The sequence below is a fragment of the Mauremys mutica genome, chromosome 2, assembly GCF_020497125.1.
Source record: "Mauremys mutica isolate MM-2020 ecotype Southern chromosome 2, ASM2049712v1, whole genome shotgun sequence".
In the NCBI taxonomy this organism is placed as follows: domain Eukaryota; kingdom Metazoa; phylum Chordata; order Testudines; family Geoemydidae; genus Mauremys; species Mauremys mutica.
In genome coordinates, this window is record NC_059073.1 from 10698130 (window position 1) to 10718955 (window position 20826).

Below are 20826 nucleotides of genomic sequence, written 5' to 3' on the forward strand. Positions count from 1 at the left end.
AAGTGGCCAGGGTGACTGCTAAGCAGAAGCTAAGTTTGAACTCCTGGAAATGTCTCCTGTATGTGTCTGTGACCCATTACATCTGCTACCAAACCTGAACCAAAATTAGGAAAATAATAATAGTCCAAAGCATTTTCTAATGGAGGAAGGACACCACATTTTAATTAATTGCATGCTGTCCAGATACAGTGTCATATTCTGTCTCTCCATTTGCACCTATGGAATCGCATTGACTCCGACATGGTTTTTACACTACTGATTTCATTGAGATACAATAGATATAACTATGGCGTAATACAGCAGGTTTGATAGTACATGCATGTAGATATTTCTGGAACACTGCCTCTCCTTTGTAAAGCTGTATGAATAGGAATTATCATTATCTCCATTATAATGGTAGGGAAGCAGCCCCAAAGAGGTGAAACGTCTTGCCAAAGGCTGCAAAAGGACAATACTGTATTATTAAATTCAAGTATTCAAAAAAAATCAGCATTCACACCCACAGTCATGAGAATAGCTTAGAAATAATAAGATTAAAAAAAATAGAAAAAAAAAGAAAGCTGAGATTCTCATGTATGTACATGGCTCATGGAGCCAGAGTTTTAAGAAAAAGACCAAATATTGGGAGGCTTGCAATAAAATTGTGAAAGTTGATAAAACTCGCATGAGTCAGTGGCAGATCCAAGAAGAGAAGGCAGGTTTCTTCTCAGCAAGTAACTTATCCAGTGTGTTCCCCTCAGATGGAAAGGCTGTGTATGTCTACACTCCAGTAACACACTCACGGCTGGCCCTTGGCAGCTAACTTGGGCTTGTGGGGCTTGGGTTGCGGGGCTATAAAAGTGCAGAGTAGGCTCGGGGTGAAGCTAGAGCCTGGGGTCTGGGACTCTGCCCCTTTGCCACGTCCCAGATCTTGGGCTCCAACCTGAGCCCAAACGTCCTCTGCCTTCTCTTCTTGGTTCTGCCGTGAGCCTGAGGTAGGTGTTTTATTGCCGTGTGGACATACCCTGACTCACTAAGCAGAATTTGCTAATTATATGAATAATGGATCTTTAGTGATGTTATTGTTTACATTATGTACTATTGGATGTTTCTTTGCTTAACCCAAGAATAAAATGCAAATGGGCTGTGCACCAGGCCCATGCACAATCCAACAGACCATAGTACCTACAGGGAATTCATTTCACTCAGGGGGCCAGGGTGAGGACTCATGGTAAGAGTCATTTTTCTCTCACACTGAATATGAAACTTTTTTGTTCAAAGAAGACAAAACTATTCCCGGTCTCTGCTTTACTGCTGAGCTGCTGCCTAGAACTTTGCTCTGACACTGGCTGCCTGGCTTTCTGCTATACTGATATCCTCAAATCTCTCCACTTGCCATCCAGTGTCCCCCCTGCATTAACAGTCTTTATCAAGAATTAATATTTAATAGAAACCATAGAGCCAGCAATATCACTGACCAAATCTGCTCATATTCTGGTCTTGAGGAGACATCTGTCCAGTTGTTTCACTTAGGTTATGAAATCTCAAAAGTTTCTCTCTGAATTGCCTCTGTAGGTATCAAATCCTAGCAAGGACACTTAGAATGAGGGTTGATCTCTCAGGCTGGTAGCCTGTATGTAGCATGTTGAACCATAATGAGCTGAGCTGGGCTTAGTCCAGTGATTAACGTATGGGGTTGCTCTCCACCACTGGCAAAATACAAATAGGCTTGAATCCTTATTTTTTGGTTCTATTTAGGCTTAATCATTCTGAACTCAAGCATTACGTTAGAACAGGGTTTCTCAAACAGGGGTCACAGCTTGTGTAGGAAAAACCCCTGGCAGGCTGGGCTGGTTTGTTTACCTGCCCCATCTGATCCCGGCTCCCACTGGCCATGGTTCGCTGCTCTGGGCCAATGGGAGCTGCTGGAAGCGGCGCAGGCGGAGGTACTTACTGGCTGCCACTTCCAGCAGCTCCTATTGGCCCGGAGCAGCGAACCACGGCCAGTGGGAGCCAGGATCGGCCAGATCTGTGGATGGGGCAGGTAAACACACCGGCCCGGCCTGCCAGGGGCTTTCCATACACAAGCGGCGACCCCTGTTTCAGAAACCCTGCGTTAGAAAGCAAAGGAATGCAAGAAGTGAGTCAATTCCCATACATTTGGCGGCAACACGCAAACCGGTGCAGATGTCCAGAATGAAACATTTGGCAAGATGCCAGCCGCATTCACCATCTTTGGTAATTTGGTAATTGAAAATCTACAATGTAAAGCCCAGACAACAGATCTTCAACTCAAATGTTATTTCCTCTTACCATTTAGGTTTGAAAGCTGGAAGTCCACCAAAGGTACAGACAAATGTCTAAATTCCTTTGAAAGCAAATGATTTGCGAAATACTAGTATTCAGTGGAATTATTTGATAACAAATGCTCAGATTTGTTAGCGTTCAACAACTCCTTATCTCTACAGTTAATAAGAAAAGAAGATGGAAATACCTGGGACATGTGTTAAGAATGAAGCCAGAGCATCTGCCATTTGATCTTTGGAGGAACACACAAAAAAAGCTGACCAAAAAAATCCCTGTGTCAAACACAACTTTGGGAGGGAAAGGGTATGGCACTTAAACACACAGGGGACATGGAAAGGGATGGCAGAGTCTTGTTGATGGCTTAAGCAACGTTTGATGGCTCAGGAGGGATTCAGAGGAAATTGCATCACTGGGATCTTTTGCGTTCACACATGCACAAAGCTGGAGCAAGGAAAATTGTGAATTCCAAGGAATTCTTAATGATGAATTATTATTCGATATATTAACATATATAGACACATTATTATAGTGTAATAACAGCTGTCTGTGGTCAACATGAGGGACTTGGACCTGGGATCTCCTCTACTGAAAGCATGAGCTGAAGGATCAACTCCTCTAGCTGACAGCTGTAGCAGACGCATATTTATGTGGACAAACCATATGTGGGCTGACACAAACACAACAGTGGGTACCGGAGCTCCATAAGTGTACATGGCACTTTATTGTCAAGCTTGAAGGCAAAGACCCAGTCCCAAATTGCATACAATATGAAAAGAACCTACCAGCTAAACGAGTAGTTTAATTAAGATTTATGGCCTTAATCTTATTTAGCATTTATGAGTTTCCCATAGATTTTTATGGTCCCCAGAATCTAAGCTTTTATTTTTAGAATAATGAAGTTTCTATCCCTTTTGATTGCTCAAATAGCCTTCAGAAACGAGCCGCCTGGCCTTGTAAAGAACAAATCAGATTAGACAAAACTTGATTGCTTTTCTTGATAGAAACACAAAATTAGTAGATGAAAGGGCTGCAGTCGATGCGCTATGTTTTGATTTTAGTAATGCATTTGACACAGTGTCTCGTGAAATTCTACCTGAACGAGCCATTCAGATTGCTTTGGATATGGCTCTGTCGTGTGGATTGCAAACTGCGTCGATGGACTGCAGTGGGGCAGAATAACGCTGAAGTCAATGAGAGATGCACATGGTCAGGAAGACATCTCAGAATCTGCCCTCCACAAATGAATGCGTACCTTTAGATAAGCTCCATAAATCAGCCTGCCACTCAGAGGAGTCCAAACAAAGGTTGAACCGAATGTGGACCTGTCAGATCTCAACAAGGCCAAACCAGCAGCTGCCTCCCTGACTTATCAAACTCCGCACAATGAAGACATGGGAAAAAAAAAAAAAGGATGAACAAAGCACTACTCTTCCCGACAAGCAAATACAACTTGTCACTTCTGCCATCGCTGCTCAATCAAAAGGAAGGGAGCCATTATTCCTAATTACAGGGGAGCCAAAACACAGTTTATCAATTACTCCTAGCTGGAAGGCTTGCTTCCGGGTGTGCAGAGAATTAATTCTCTTACAGTAACTCCTGGGAGACAGAAGATTGGTTCTGGTTGATTTATAGTGTCAGCATTTATTTTTATTATTATTTCATGAACAACCTCCATTTAATCATAAAGCATCCAGAACCTGACTACAAAAGGAGTCCCTCCATTATTCATAGACAACGTCTTTCCCAATCACAGACACTTCCTTGGTTAATAATAACAGTACTAAAAAATCCTAGCTCAGATCAGCCCCATGAAGCACCTTGTTTATTTCTTATTTACTTTTAATACCTAAGGGGGTGCTGGCGAATTTCTCCCTCTGCTGTGGCTCAGGAACTAAGGATTAATTTTTCCTGATTCTCTGTAAGAAGAAACATGCCGCAGTGTTTAAAAGCATGAGACTAGGAGCCTGGAGATGTGGCCTCCAGCCTAGAGCTCTGCTGCTGATGCACTGTGCTTCATCAGGGCTGGGTTAAGGGAAAGGCACTCTGGGCACATTTGCACCACAGCTAGGGGGTTTCAGAGTGGTCGCCGTGTTAGTCTGTATCAGCAAAAAGAATGAGGAGTCCTTGTGGCACCTTAGAGACTAACAAATTTATTTGGGCATAAGCTTTTGTGGGCTAAAGCTTATGCCCAAATAAATTTGTTAGTCTCTAAGGTGCCACAAGGACTCCTCATTCTTTTTACAGCTAGGGGTGTCATTCCCAGCTTGGCTGGACGTACACACGCCAGCTCTGATTGAGCTAGCATGCTAAAAATAGAAGTGCGGCCATGGTGGCATGGATTAGCCACCCGAATACAGTCGCGTCCGAGATCCTAAGTATGTACTTGGGCAGCTAGTGTTAAGCACCAGACCGTGGGCGTTCTTGCTTAGTGGTCCGGGTGGAAGGCTGGCCTAGTGGTTGGAGCAGAGGTGACCAGGGCTAGTGGTCAGAGCCCAAATCAGGAGCTGAGTTGCCAAGTCCAGGGAGTGAGCCAGAGCTGAGAGCCAGGAATCAAGAGCCGAGGGGCAGAGCTGTGGTCAGAAGCCAAATACCAAGTGCAGGGAATGAGACAGAACCAAGAATTAGGAGCCAAGGTCAGACACAAAATATCCACCAGAGCAGGGGCAGGAGTGGGTGCCAGGAGCTGAGAGCAGGGCCTGAAGCAGAGATGCAGCCTTGCAACTCTGTGGAGCAGCCAGAGATACTACGCTGCTGCAGGGCTTAGGAATGTGCCTGCTGGAGTGTCAGCCAGTCAGGGGGCAAGGTTCATGAATCAGCTGCGTCTGAGATCAGCTGAGGGTCCCTGAAGCTAGCCTGTGCCACCACAACATCCCTACTGTCCTTAGCCTGCTAGGTCAATTAGAGCTCCACATGTATGCCTCCCCCCCGAGAATTACACCACCCAGTTACTGTGTAGACATGCCTAGCACTCCAGCTCCTTTATAGGGCTGGGAGAACATTTTCTGTCTAAATATCTTTTCAATGGGAAATTGGGTTTTTGATGCAGTGAAAGCTTTCGCAGCCAGTGTCAGCTTTCTTTGAAAAAGTTTGATTTTTTGTCAGAAAGCTCAACCCCCCCCAAACTAAAAAATGTGCAGCTGAATTTTTTTTTCAGATTTTGGCAGATTTCAGCCAATTACTTTTTGGTTTTTGTTTGCCAAGCCGCTCCTCTGTTCAAACTCCCTCCCCAAAAATCAAATCCCTGCTCCCTCCCCCTCACAAAAAAATTGGGTTTTGTTTTTTTTCAATGAAAAGTCAAAATTTTCCACTGGGGAATTCTCACCCCTCCATTCGTGACCAGCTTTGCTTCTAGAGGCTCAGGTTGAGATGAGAATTTTAGCTCATTTATTTAAAAAAAATCATTTCTAGCCTTCATGGCCTCATTCTTCTTAGCACTGAAAGCTACAGTCACACTAAGGATGGAAAGGACCATGGCACAGGGCTGGAGCCATGTCAGGTTGTAGGTTCTGTCCAGGGTCTGGACTTCCGTCCTTTGGCTTTTGGCAATTTTCTTAAGGCCTAATCCTTTGACCTTTATGCATGTGAATGGGGCTATTTGTGTTAATAAGGATTGCAAGACTGAACCCATAAGCTAAGTCTAGACATTTTGGTTAGTGCTAGGAACACAGACTGCATTTGCTCAGAGATGTAATTATAAGCCTGTGAGTCTGACATTAATCCTGGATAGGGTAATGAAGTGGCTGTAGTGGGACTTGATTAATAAAGAATTAAAGGAGGATAATATAATTAATGCAAATCACCATGGGTTTATGGAAAATAGATCCTGTCAACTAACTTGATATCTTTTTTTGATGCGATTACAAGTTTGGTGGATGAAGATAATAGTGTTGATGCAATAGACTTCTGTAAGCTGTCTGACTTGGTATCACAGGACATTTTGAGTGAAAAACTAGGACAATATAAAATTAATATGGAACACTTACAAACTGGCTAACTGATAGGTCTCAAAATAGAACAGTGAACAGAGAATGGCCATTGAGCAGGTTTCCAGTGGGGTCCTGCAGAGATCGGTTCTTGGCCGTACGTTATTTAACATTTTTATCGATGATCTGGAAGAAAACATAAAATTATCACTGATCAAGTTTGCAGATAACACAAAAATTGGGGGAGTGATAAATAATGAGGAGGACCGATCACTAATTCAGAGCAATCTGGATTGCTTAGTAAACTGGGCACATGCAAACAATATGGCTTTTACTATTGCTAAATGTAAATGTATTCATCTAGGAACAGAGAAGATAGGACATAGTTATAGGATGGGGGACTCTATCTTGGAAAGCTGTGACTCTGAAAAAGATATAGGGGTAATTGCGGATAATCAGATGAACATGAGCTCCCAATCTGACACTGGTCAAAAGAACTAGTGTGATTCTAGGATGCATAATCAGGAATCTTCAGTCAGAGCAGAGAGGCTCATTCCACTCAATGTGCAGTGGCAGTCAATAAAGCAAACAGAATATTGGGAATCATTAAGAAAAGGATAGATAATAAGACAGAAAATATCCTATTACCTATATATAAATCCATGGTACGCCCACATCTTGAATACTGAGTGCAGATGTGGTTGCCCCATCAAAAAAGATATACCGGAATTGGAAAAGGTTCAGAAAAGGGCAACAAAAATGATTAGGGGTATGGAACAGCTTCCGTACGAGGGGAGATTAATAAGATTGGGATTCTTCACCTTGGAAAAAAGACGACTCAGGGGGGATATGATAGAAGTCTATAAAATTATAACTGGTGTGGAGAAAGTAAATAAGGCAGTGTTATTTTCTCTTTCTCATAACATAAGAACATCAGTGAATATAGAACATGGGATTATTTCTTTGTGTGCATTTTCAAAGCACCACTGAAGCAAACGCAGGCGTTGCTAAATAGGTTCTCCCCATGTGCATAGCAAATATGAACAGAAGACTCAGATTCTTAATACAGAGGAACTGCTTAATTACACTCACCACTAAAAATGTTGCCCTTTCTGGGGAGGGACATGACAACCATTATAATGACACTGCCACATGCCATGACAGAGTAAGGCAGTGAAGAAGAACGTAGCCTAGTGCCCTAAGGACAAAGGAAAGGCACACCTGTGGTTCTATTACAATAAATCACAGCTGTAGTCATTCAGAATAATCACTAATTAATATATCTGCAAGACACCCCCCCCGCCCCCGCCTGTCCCTTTCCATTCATTCTTCAGGCAATAACAAGTATCACTCACCTGAAGATCACAGGTGCTACCCACATTGATTGCATCTGTGTAAGACTAGAAATACCGTAGGTAGGGGAGTCTACATAATCATAGGAGATTAGGGTTGGAAGAGATCTCAGGAGGTCATCTAGTCCAACCCCCAGCTCAAAGCAGAACTAACACCAACTAAATCATCCCAGCCAGGGCTTTGTCAAGCTGGGCCTTAAAAACCTCTAAGGACGGAGATTCCACCACCTCCCTAGGTAACCCATTCCAGTGCTTCACCACCCCTCCTGGTGAAATAGTTTTTCCTAATATCCAACCTAGACCTCCCACACTGCAACTTGAGACCATTACTCCTTGTTCTGTCATCTGGCACCACTGAGAACAGTCTAGATCCATCCTCTTTGGAACCCCCTTTAAAGTAGTTGAAAGCAGCTATCAAATCCCCCCTCACTCTTCTCTTCTGCAGATTAAATAAGCCCAGTTCCCTCAGCCTCTCCTCATAAGTCATGTGTCCCAGCCCCCTAATCATTTTTGTTGCCCTCCGCTGGACTCTCTCCAATTTGTCCATATCCCTTCCGTAGTGGGGGGCCCAAAACTGGATGCAATACTCCAGATGTGGCCTTACCAGTGCCGAATAGAGGGGAGTAATCACTTCCCTCGATCTGTTAGCAATGCTCCTACTAATGCAGCCCAATATGCTGTTAGCCTTCTTGGCAATAAGGGCACACAGTGCATGGGATTCTGTCCTAAGTGCAGGATGCACCCTACTGGAGATGCACCCCACTGGAGAGCACAGACATTGCTCATGGCTAGTGGCCAAGTAGCGCCAGCTACTTAAAAGGGGTTTGTAGGATGAAGTTGGGGGCAGAGGTATAGTGCAGACCTCTTCACAGAGCTGACTGGCCGCACATGATGCATGGGTGATGGACCTGCCACTTTACTGTGCATTACTTATGCAGCACAGAACCCTTCAGCCTGGGTCTACAGCACGAACAATGGCTTAAAAGGCCACAATCTGGCCTGCGGAATCATTCTCTTTGCCCAACACTTCTCCTTCAATCTTACTTTCCATTCTCACCTTGTTACGTCTTGTTATTTCTCCCAATTTAGCTGATTTGAAGCACTAGCAAGAAATTACGGGCATAAAAAAGAGATATATCTCAGCAGTAAACCGGATTCTCTTCTATTTCTCGTGATAGATAGGAACGTTACAGGAATTTTCCCCTCTGGATTTGGCAATGTTTTATGGGTACTGGAGGGGAAAAAAAAACAAAAGAGGTATCAAGCATATACACAGCTCTGTAGTTAATCCAAAACCCTGGTGTGCTGCATCAAAGCATATTCACCGAGGATCATTTGTTAGAAGCAGGGCACAGGATGAACTGCTTTTTCGGCCTCTTTGAGGAGACACCATCGGTTATGGCACTGCAGCCTCCAAGCTGCTAGGAAGAGTGCTTTCTACATGAAACATTGCACACAGGTAAAGCAGGTTCAAGGAGCTACATCTGGAGACATTAAAGAGTCAACGTTTACCATCTGTTACCATGCACTGGCTACAGATACCTCCTAGCTTATCTTTGTAAAGTGCCTAGCACATGAATATAGAGGGATAATAAAAAGGGGGGTGGAGGCACCTCGGGAGGGTACTCGTCACCTCTGTGCAAGATCAAGCCCCGGGATATCATGCTACCATCTACAAGGGCTTTCCAGAAGCAGCCCACTCATTCAGGCTTTAGGGGAAGCGCAGGGGCCGTGACACTGTGTGCACAGGGGATGGTTCCCTGCAAGAGGGAAGTCAGGCCTGTTTGTAGAACAGCAGCTCTCCTTAAAGAGCCTCCCTTAATGTCTTTGCTCTTTCCCCGCTGAGGTTTGTTCCTATTACAGGTAAGGGTGTTAGCCTGTGACTTCAGCGACTGGGGTTAAATAACCTCCTCCGCCACAGACTTCCCTGTGTGACCTTAGGCAAGTCACTAAGGCTATGTTCTCACTGCCGTGGGAAGCGAGACTCTCAGCCTGGGCAGACAGACTTACGCTAGCAGGGCTCGAGCAAGTTCTCGAAAAATAGCTGTCTGGACGTTGCAGCTCATGTTCTCAAGCCTAGGGGGCTGGGTGCACTTGAGAGCCTGAGGTGCAACTTCCACACTGCTCTTTTTATCACCCTAGCTGGAGCCCTGCTAGCATGAATCTGTCTGCTTGGGCTGGGAGGCTCCCCCCAGCTCCCGCCTGGAAGACCATTAGGGTAAAATTTACAAAAATGCTCAGATCCTAACAGGTATAGGAGTTAGGTGCCTAAATACCTTTGAGAATCTGGGCCTTGGGCCCCACTTCCAAAGGGACTTAGACTCCTACGTCACTTAGGTGTTCGTGAAAATGTTACCTTTAGTCTCCCTATGCCTCAGTTTTCCTCCTGTAAAATGGGGATAATAGCGCTGCCCTACCTCACAGGGGCCACGTGTGGATAAATCCATTAAAAGATTGTGAGGTGCTCCAATACTTTGGTGGGCCTTAATGAGGGCCATATAAGTACCTAGGCTACACCTAGATACAGCTAACTTTGGTTTCACCACAGACATATTTTTCACTTTAATTACAATGAAGCAGATTTGCAGCAACTGGAAGCAGCCCTTTCCTGTGGGGTTTTCTATTTTAAACATTACTCTTAAGCCGCGGAAATAGCCTTTGAAAATCTCCACGAAACAGCTGTAAGGGAAGAGGGAGGAAAAGATTGATAACATTCAAATGTCCTTAAACACCTGCCTGGCTTTTTAAGCTCGTGGTGACTCAAGCTGCCCCGCGTATTAGCACAGACCTATGAGAATTGGGGGCACGGAAAAGAACCTGGTCCCCTAATTGCCAAGGAAACTAAGCTATCTGGAGTCTGTCCCTTAAAGCCACCAGAGTACTGAGATATTGACATCACCATCAGGAAGTGACAGCCCAAGAAGATAAAAGAGTAAATAGCACCTCTTGGCAACGAAATCCGAGGGGCTGTATATTAAATGCTGGGCAGTTGGCTGTGCCGAATGCAAAGTACAAGGAAGGTTAAAAGGAGCATGCAAATCTAAGGGCTGAGATTGCAGAGCTGAAAGCAGAGGAGGGAGGAAAGAGAGTGAAAGTGACAAGGCTGTTTATTTTATTATTAGAGGTGGCCAATCTAATTTGTGTAAAACAATATAACAAAATTGTGATCACATAGAACTTCTCAGTTGCCTCCTATACTCAGGGCCGGTGCAAGGAAGATTCGCGCCCTAGGCAAAACTTCCACCTTGCGCCCCCCCAGTCCTGCAGCAGCTCCCCGCCCCCCCCTCCGCCCTGCGGTACCTCCCCACCCCAGCTCACCTCTGCTCCGTGTCCTCTCCGAGCACGCTGTCCTGCTCTAATTCTCCTCCCAGGCTTGCGGCGCCAAACAGCTGATTGGCACCGCAAGCCTGGGAGGCGGGAGAAGCAAAGCAGCGACTGGGCGGTGGAACCCCCGGGCTGCCGGCAGCGCGCTGACTCAGGGGAAACCCTGGCCTGCCGGCGGCAGCTCAGACTCCCTCTCCCTCCCAGGGCAGCGGCCGCTCAAACACTTAAAAAACAAATTTGGAGGCGCCGCTTTTTGGCGTCCCCAAATCTTGGCGCCTTAGGCAACCGCCTAGTCTGCCTAAATGGTAGCACCGGCCCTGCCTATACTGCAGCCCATGGCCAATCACAACATTCACAACAGCCACAGAGAATTATGGGCTCGATTCAGGAATCATTGGATGAAATTCTAAGGTCAGTGTTCTGCAGGAAGTCACACTAGATGGGCCCTTATAATCCATGAAAGCTCAGTACTTCCTGCTTTGACAGCACAAGGTGCTTACCAGTTCAGGGAAAGGAGAATCCCCATTAAATGTTAGCAGTATGGGGCATATGACACAGATTTGGGTTGTTCTGACTCTACCCCATAGAGAGCAGTGGTGCACATATACACGCACAGCCTGTTATATTAAGAATCCACCCAAGCATGTTGGTGCTTTTCTGAGCCACTCCCCACTCAGAGTTCCCCTATCACTACCCAGATGGTCAAATCCTGAGGGTCCTTATTCTGCTGTTGCTCAGTCCTTGCACAGGCAAATTCCCAGTGAAGTAAGAGGGGACAAACCCTGAGAGGTGCTGAGCACCAGCCAAACCTGGAAGTCCTCACTCATATTTTACTCAGATAAAACTCTTGCTGACTTCCGTGAGAATTTGCCTGTGCAAAGACCCCAGAATTTTTCACACTACTTATTTTCCTCATTATCAGGTTCTAGAGCCAGTTCCCGCCAATGGCTCCTGTCTACTATGAACCACACTACTTCAAGCGATGAAGCACTGTCGATGGTGTTGCGGTGCATTCTATACATCCACTGTGTGCAGGCACCGCTGCAGAGATCAGCTCTCAATTAGTGGTGTGGCAGATTAACTCTGGTTCTGTTCTGAATGCTATTGTTGTGGAGCAGCTGCAATCTCTAAATCATGACCCTCTGCAAGATCTTAACAATGGCAGAGCATTACCTGCCATTTCCAAAGTGCTTTATTTAATCGGAAGATTTATTTGTAAACCAAGAGGAGGTTTATTGTTGTCGGTTGCAGACACGCAGTGCATTACTTTTCCCCATGTTGAATGTGGTTGTATAAAACCACGTGTGAGGAAGGTAGTAAACTAGTATTTGGTGCATCCATTATGAAACCACTTTAATTATATTGGCACATAAGCTCCTGCTCCTTAAATTAATTCCATACAACAGAAACACTTTGTATCTAATGATTTCCTGAACGTTTTGTACATGCTTAATTTAATTTAAATCATTGTCATGGGAGAAGATAGATGGGTCTTAACAGGACACAGGCCTTGTGGTTTTGAGAACTGGGTGGTGGGTGCCATGGTACAAAGGTCAGGTGGAAAGATTTTTACCTGCCAAGACTTGCCTTCATTCTTCCATCTCTCTGTCCATTGTCCATCTTTCTGAGCTCCGTCTATCAGATTCTCAAAGCTGCCCACATAGATGCTCAATTCTCACTAGTATCATTCTGGTTCCATTTCATTTTCAGGTTCCAGTTATACATTGTTTATAAAAGAGTCAACAAATGAAGAACAGATCTCTTAATAAATGGTTGTGATGGGGCTAATTAACCAAACAGGCCACAGCTGAGGCGATTCAGTGCCCAAGTAATCCCAGGACTCCGTAAGGGAGCCCGGCTGAGGAGGCATGAGCTGGGGTGGGGCTGTAAAGGCAGGAAATTGGCAGCAGGAAGGGGCTGCTGGGAAAGTCTGCAGTGACTCCCTGGGAGAAGGGAGGAGTGTTTGAAGGCTGTTGGGACAGGAAGCCCACAGTTATTTCCTGGGAAGGGAAGTTAGGAGGCTGGCAAACCCCAGAGATGGGGAATGCCACATGGTAGGAAAGGCAGTGACTTCTAAGAGGGACTGCTGGCTAGAGGGTCCCTGAGCCAGAATCTGGAGCAGAGGGTGGGCCCGGGTTCCCCTGCCAGTTGCTATGGGAGTTTCACAACTACACAATGACTAGGAAGACTGTCTGTAGGAAGAGACTTTCCAACCCCAGAGGGGGTAGACATTTGGTGACCTGGCTAGAGGGCCGAGTCACGAAGAGGCAGCAGCTGCTCGTGGAGCGAGAGAGGGGCCACACACTCAGAGAGACAGAAAGCATGCAACCGTGGGAAGGGGCATCGACCCGGTGAGCTATTCCCCAGAGGTGCCATCCTGGCCGTGAGTGGAGCACCCTGTCATAGTGGGTAACTGATGGTTACAGAGTCCGACCAGGTGCTCGTAACCATTTAAAACATCTTCTACTGGTGTGCCTGTAACCACCAATAAAAGCTACCACTCATCTCTGTAACATGCTTATAACATCCATGAATCATTTAGTAATCTTTTAGGAGCCAGTTATAAGGCCCAGCTTAATATAAAGCTGGGCCTTAATGTTAATGGAAATTGAGCATCTGCAGCTGTGCAAATCTCAGCCCTGATTTTAGATCTTTCTAGGATATTAATCCATGTACATTGTCCGGACACCGTAGCATCCGTATAACGCTGGTCATGTGGAGTAGGAGAGCTTTTAGGACTCTGAAGTGTGCCTGCCCCGGAGGAAGTGTTATCTTGTCAGTACAACAATAATATTGTCCGTAGTTGTATTTAGAATATGGCTTCTCCAGGGGCAATTCCCTCAACAGCGTAAGGAGGGAGTGGGGGAGGGAAACAACCCCTCCCCCAAACCCACCTCCAAAATATGTGACACCACCTTGTAAAATGACTCTTCTTTCTACATGCAAAATAACACAATGTAGAATTATTTTAATTTTATGGCCAAAGCTCCTATTTTGTGTTCTCTCTCCTCCCTTTTTCCTTCATCATCTATTTCCGCCCCCATATCTTTATAGAATTTTAAAATGGCTGTCTATTTCCATTTAACCCATTTCTAGTCTACATTTTTTCCCTCCTACATTCCCCTCTATTTTTCATTCAGTCTCTCATTTCCCCCTACCCCAGTTCTCATGTTAGCACTTTTAATACAATAACGATAATCCTTAGCTCTTATATAGCATGTTTCCATCAGTAGATTCCCAAAGGGCTTTACAAAGGAGGCCAATATTATCCCCATTTTACAGGTGGGTAAACTGAGGCACAGAGCGAGTGGGTCACCCAGGTGCAAAGCCAGGTATGGAACACAGGTCACTTGAGTCCCCGTCCAGTATGCTATCCGCTGGGCAACACTGCCTCCCCTACATAGACTACTTTTCTTTATTTTGCCTTAGTCTGATTATTTATTGTTTGTAGAGCAGCTCTGCCTAGCTGCCTTAATCAGGATTGTGGTCCCATTGTGCTAGTGCTGTATAAACACACAGTAAACAACAGTTCCAACTGTCTCTATGGTCTCTTAGTCCCACCAAGAAATGTAGCTCTGGGGCCAGGGGTTGCTGATACCACACAGCTTTCTCCTACCTATCAAACTGGAACAGGTGCAGAGAAGGGCTGCTAGGACAATCTGAGGAATGGAGAACCTACCTTACCAGAGGAGACTCAAAGAGCTCGGCTTGTTTAGCCTAACCAAACGAAGGCTGAGGGGAGGGACGACTGCTCTCTATAAATACATCAGAGGGATAAATACCAGGGAAGGGGAGGAATTATATAAGTTAAGTGCCAATGCGGACACAAGAACAAATGGATATAAAATGGTCACCAACAAGTTTAGACTTGAAATGAGATGAAGGTTTCTAACCATCAGAGGAGTGAAGTTCTGGAACAGCCTCCCAAGGGGAGCAGTGGGGGCAAAAAAAACCAAAACGGAACTAGCTTCAAAACTGAGGCGATGTCTACACTGGCACTTTCGTCGTTAAAATTTTTGTCGCTCAGGGGTGTGAAAAAAACCAGCTTCCCGAGTGACAAAAGTTTTAACGATGAAAAGCACCGGTGTGGACAGTGCTTCGTTGGCAGGAGTCATTGTAAGGCGTGCAGTGTAGACATAGTCTGAGCCTGAAAAGTTTATGGAGGTGATGGTGTGATGAAACTGTCTACAATGGCACGTAGCCGAGCTGTGACTGCTAGCAGCTAATATCTCCAATGGCTGGCGATGGGACTCTAGATGGGGAGAGCTCTGAGTTACTACAGAGAACTATTTCATGGGTGTCCGGCTGATGGGTCTTGCATAAATGTTCAGGATCCAACTGACCGCTGTATTTGGGGTCAGGGAGGAATTTTCCCCTGTTCAGATTGGCAGAGACTCTGGGATTTTTTTTTATTTTTTTTTGCCTTTCTCTGCAGCATGGGTCATGGGTCACTTGCAGGTTTAAATTAGTGTAAATGGTGGATTCTCTAACTTGAAGTCTTTAAATCCTGATTTGAGGACTTCAGTAACTCAGCCAGAGGTTATGGGTCTATTACAGGAGTGGGTAGGTGAGGTTCTGTGGCCTGCAATGCGCAGGAGGTCAGACTAGATGATCATGATGGTTCCTTCTGGCCTCAAAGTCTATGAATCTGAGGGTGTTTTTGCCTGTAATGTATTTTGTCTATGGTGTGTACATTGCACGGGGTTTTATAATTGATTGCTTTGCCAGAGAGAAATGATCAGTTATAAGAGTACTTGAGCCAAACTGATCATTGGTTTGGTTTTGTAAAGCCCACACCCATCTGAAAAAGTTTTGTGAAAACAAGACAAAAGGTACGTCTACACTTCGAGCTGGAGGGTATAATTCCCAGCTCAAGGAGACGTACTCATGTGTTGTTGGCAAATAGGTGCCAGCTCTACCAAGGCTTTAGGCCTCAGCTGAGCTCTGACAAATTCACGGCTCTGCTCACCATGTGTTCGTATGGTTAAGATCAGTACTGAACTTCTAACAATGTGTTTAGTGTGTAGACTTTATGAAATGCTTGTATAAATTGCTCTGTGCATTAATCTCACTTACAATCTTTATCGCATGCTATAACATACTATTTAAGTTTTTGCTTTATAACTGTTAAAAAAATGTTTGCCCTGAAATGATCAACCTGTCAGAAGTGATCCTCTCATGCTCATTAAAAAGCCCATCAAAACTAAATGGGCCATGGTGGGACATCACAATACAAAGACATCGTTAATAGCTCCTTCGCATATCAGGAAGAGGCTATATGCAAAAGGCCTTGTCCCGTCAGTCTGAATTCTGGAAGAAGCAAATAAAGATAGCGGGCAAGAAAATGTTTCCTCTGTTTTGCTGTTTGGACTCTTACAGGGCCTGAGTTACAAAAGAAAAGCAGAGATCCCTGGGGTCAATCTGGGTTAGCCGTAAAAGACAATCAGTGTTGACAGATTGCTACAATTCTGTCACCTTTTGGAACCATAGACTGTAACTCATTTAGTGTATATATGTTGCCCATTTTAACCTGTAAATAACTCTCGTGTTTCTTTTTCCTAGTTAATAAATCCTTAATTAGTTTATTGTAGGATCCTCTACAAGCATTGTCTTTGGTGTGAGATCGGAGGTACAAACTGACCTGGGGTAAGTGACTGGTCTCTTGGGACTGGAAGCAACCTGAATCTTTTGTGATCTTTGGTGTATGGCAACCAACTAGCATTCACTCCTGCTTGTCTGGGTAGCAGTTAGACTGGAGTGCCCAAGGGGACTGTCTATGACTCCATGGTAAGACTTACAGTGCTTCAGGAATTCACGTGTTCCTGGGTTGGTGAAATCTAATGATAGAACATACAGTCAGTGTGGCCTGTCTGCCCTGCTTCCTGATCGTCTGCCCTGAGGTTGGCACTCACGATTGCGAAGCTCTCCAGGCAGCGTGATGCCCCACACTAGCTCTGATGGAGCTAGCATGCTAAAAATAGAAGTGTAGCCATGATGGCATGAGCAGTGGGAGGGGCTTCCTCCCCCAGACCCTAGGTACATGCTTGGGGCAGCCAAACTTTCCTGCCAGTCTTGCTGCTGCAGCTACATTTCTGTCTTTGGAATGCTAGCTGGCTCAGAACTAACGTGGGTGTGTTGCACTGTGCTAGAAATTACACCTCTGGATCAAAGCGTAGACACACACTAAGGTACCAACCCCCACAGTTTGGCTGCTGGTGCACTGGTATCGCTGGCTATCCTGCTGACCTGCCTTCTCTCATTGTTTCCTTGTACTCCCCTGGCTGTCTGTACCTATGTGTTGTTTCTTGTCTCATACAGTAATTAGAATATGAGCTTTTTGGGGATGGAGACCATTGCTTTATTCTGTGTTTGTTCATGACTAGGGCTTCTAGACACAACGCGTGTGGGTATAATTTGTTGTCATACCATGATCTCCAAATCCCAAACACGAAGCAACCCACACACCAAACAGGCATGAATAAGCCCCACAAAGCACACACAACAGGACACAAAGTGTCTGGTTTTTACAGTGCAGTTTTATACCTGTCTGGGGTGAGGAATCAGAGCAGCTTTGCTTTGCGTATGACAAAGGGAAGGAGGACGAATGACAGAATTTCGTATCTCGCTATCCGGACAGAAAGCAGAGCTGTGGCATTTTCTGCTGCCATAGCAGAAGTATTGGACATCTGCAGAGCTTGCCTTCCCTCATCTCATTTCAGCCTGTCATCAATAACTGATAATATTATCATTATTACCCTCTGTGTCTCTTCATTGTCTTTAACAGTGATGAAGAATAGCCATACTGGGTCAGACCGAAAGTCCATCTAGCCCAGTATCCTGTCTTCCGACAGTGGCCAATTCCAGGTGCCCCAGAGTGAATGAACAGAACTGGTAATCATCAAGCTCATTCCCAGCTTCTGGCAAACAGAGGCTAGGGACACCATCCCTGCCCATCCTGGCTAATAGCCATTGATGGACCTAGCCTCCATGAATTTATCTAGTGCTTTTTTGAATATGCTTTTAGAAGTCTACTGTAGGAGCAGAGAGATTGGTTATTAAGCTCATGGCTTTTCCATTATGTTTGTTGAGCACTGGTAATAGGCCCATTATTACAATTTATTTTCTGTATTATGGTAGCACTGCTAAACCCAGGGCTATGAGTTCAATCCTTGAGGGGGCCACTTAGGGATCTGTAGCAAAAATCAGTACTTGGTCCTGCTAGTGAAGGCAGGGGGCTGGACTCAATGACCTTTCAGGGTCCATTCCAATTCTAGGTATAGCTCCTATTATTATTTATTTATTATAAGGGATGCAGTTCCAAAGTAAACCAGTAGGAGAAGTTTTATTTAAACACCAAAATCTCAGCAGGCCTCACAGGTAAAAAGCAAGAGCACCCCAATCATCTGCTCCTGAGCCAAGACACCAGAGGCCCAACTTTCAAAGGTATTTAGGTGCCTAAAGATACAACTGGTTGAAAAAAATGTTCAACAAAACCGTTTTCCATCAGAGGCAGAAAAATGCAGTTTTGTCCATGCTGAAACATTTTGCAAAAATGTCAATTTCAACAAAAATGCATTTAAAATTGTTTAATTTTGAAACAAAATAAGCTTAAGCACCTTGAGAAGGAATCTGGCCAACATAGGGTCGTTCCATTGGAACTGCCTGAGGTTTGACTCAAAAACTGGTTGCAATTTCATAATTGAGACAGGAACTTGCTTGAAAGTTTAGGGGTTTGAGTGAAACTCGGGGATGCAAACCAAGGTGAATTCAAACTGAAGAAAAAGCTCCAACGAAGTGAGCCCTGAAACTTTTTTCCTATATAGTTCTAGCAAGTGCCTTCGTTTTCATGACCTATTTCTCTCTTCATTGAAATCTCCTTGCCTTTGTCTAATACACTACAAGCTTTCGTCTTTAGTCAACACTGTGTAAGCAGCACTAAGCACTCTTGTTTAAGAGTGTTTAGTTTCTTTAATCTCAGAGGCACCTCTGGCTTTTTTGCTTTGAGCAGCGGCAGAGAGAGAGAGAGAGAGAGAGATCAGAGCTGAGTACGTGTCAGTTTTCATTACAAACTGCCATTGAAAATGAACTCCTCCCAAAGTTAAGGCACAGTCGTGTGGACGAACCTTCAGAAATGCTTCTGGCAGGGCCACCAGGAATCTCATTACAATCTCGGATTTAAAAGGCTACTCATGCTTTGCATGCACTCAGTGCTGTTCTAGGGAGAAATCCTGAAGCCCACTCTTCAAAGTTTTGCCAGGCAGGACTTCCCAGGGAATGTCTATTCTACCCGCCGGGTCGGCGGGCAGCGATCAATCCAGCGGGGGTCAATTTATCGCATCTAGTCTAGATGAAATAAATCGAACCCCGAACTCTCTCCCGTCGACTCCTGTACTCCAGCACCGCAAGAGGTGTAGGCAGAATTGACGGGGGAGCGGCAGCAGTCGACTCTCCGCAGTGAAGACACTGCGTTCAGTAGGTCTAAGTATGTCGACCTCAGCTACGTTATTCATGTGGCTGAAGTTGTGTAACTTAGATCAATCCCCCCCACACACACACAGTGTAGACCAGGCCTCAGGAAGATACTGGGATTTTGACTGAGAAAGGCATCAAGATTTAGCCCATTGTTACTATTTATTATTTGTATCTTGGTGACAAGTGTTTTAGGAACACATAGGGAAGGGATTCTCTAGATACCAGTACTGCACCTGTCATACTCCCGCCCCTTCTCCACCACAGGGGATAAAAGGGGTGTGTCTGGGGCATTTCGGGATTAGAGCAAACCTCTGCTATGCTAGCGGTGTAAGTGAGAGCCGTTCCTGCACTGCTTTAGCTCATGTCAGAGTCAGCAGCCCAGGAGCAGGGAGCAACAGCTGTCTCCTTGATAGTTCCCCCATTGAACACATCAAGTGGAACCCTCATGCAGAGGACAATTCAAACCAATGGATTTCTACATGTTTGCAGGGGTCTGCTCAGACCAAGTCAGTTGCAGGCTTGGATATTACGGTGATATAATATTTAGAAATAGCTAAAATAGAGAAGAATCATTCTTTCGCTGGGCTGGGGCGGGGCAGGGCAAATGTTTTACAACACACAGCAACTTGAGAGATGAAGAAGGATGCAGTGCAATACAGATGCTTATAACAGGTGACCCACCAGCACCATTAACGTCTATGTTCCTGTTGCTCTAAAATATTAATTTTTGAACACTCATTCATCACGGGCTGCTGAGTATAGAGGAAATCCAAAATCTGACCTTTCCATCAAAGGTTGTCCAGAGGTCAGGGATTGCTCAGGACTCTTCAGGTTCTCTTGCATGCATATTAAGGGAAACAATTTATAACCATGATGTTACTTTCTTCCATGCAACAGTCATGTTGTGCATGAGACCTAACAACTGGGGAACTGAAGGTTAGCTGAGGTCACTGGTTGTATTAACCGGGTTTAAGCCATGAAGATTTCCATAAATAGGTTTATTGGGCAGGTGACAGCCAACCTTACACTGATGTAATCGTTACGTGCTGCTGTTCTAAGAGACCATGCTAGGGAAGTTGTACGTTATGGCATATTCAACCACAGGCATCTATCGGAGTGTTAGTGGCCAGGCATCCTTAGAAGAATGCAACCTTATTCCACACAGCACCATCTAGCATTTCTACAACATTTAGACAGGTCCAATTATGTGGTAATAGTCTCACTAGCTTAGCCTAGCCTACAAAGGTATAACAAGATCTCGTGGCTGGAACACCATGATTGATACGCCTATCTATACAAAGTTAAGTGACTTGTTCTTGCCAGGTACTAAATCAGTGGCAGAGACAGGATTCAAATTCAGGATTTCCCTTCCAGTTCCATGATCAATTCACTAGACCATGTGGCCTTCCAGTTAAACACAGCAGGCTGCATCTGGTGTAAATTGATCTAGGTGCGGAGATGACCCAATA

General features: G+C 45.0%; 1 long non-coding RNA gene across 5 annotated transcripts in view; it reads left to right on the plus strand.

The window, feature by feature from the left end:
- The window catches only part of LOC123364808, a 60569-nt gene that overhangs the window by 6294 nt on the left and 33449 nt on the right, over positions 1-20826 (plus strand). For 2 of the 5 annotated variants that reach the window (XR_006577286.1, XR_006577285.1), the window contains exon 3: positions 2300-3952. The exons of 2 other annotated variants lie outside the window; for them this stretch is intronic. This is a non-coding gene — a long non-coding RNA (uncharacterized LOC123364808). Of the gene's footprint in view, positions 1-2299; positions 3953-20826 lie in introns of those variants that run through there. One more of the 5 variants, XR_006577287.1, reaches the window with a different exon arrangement.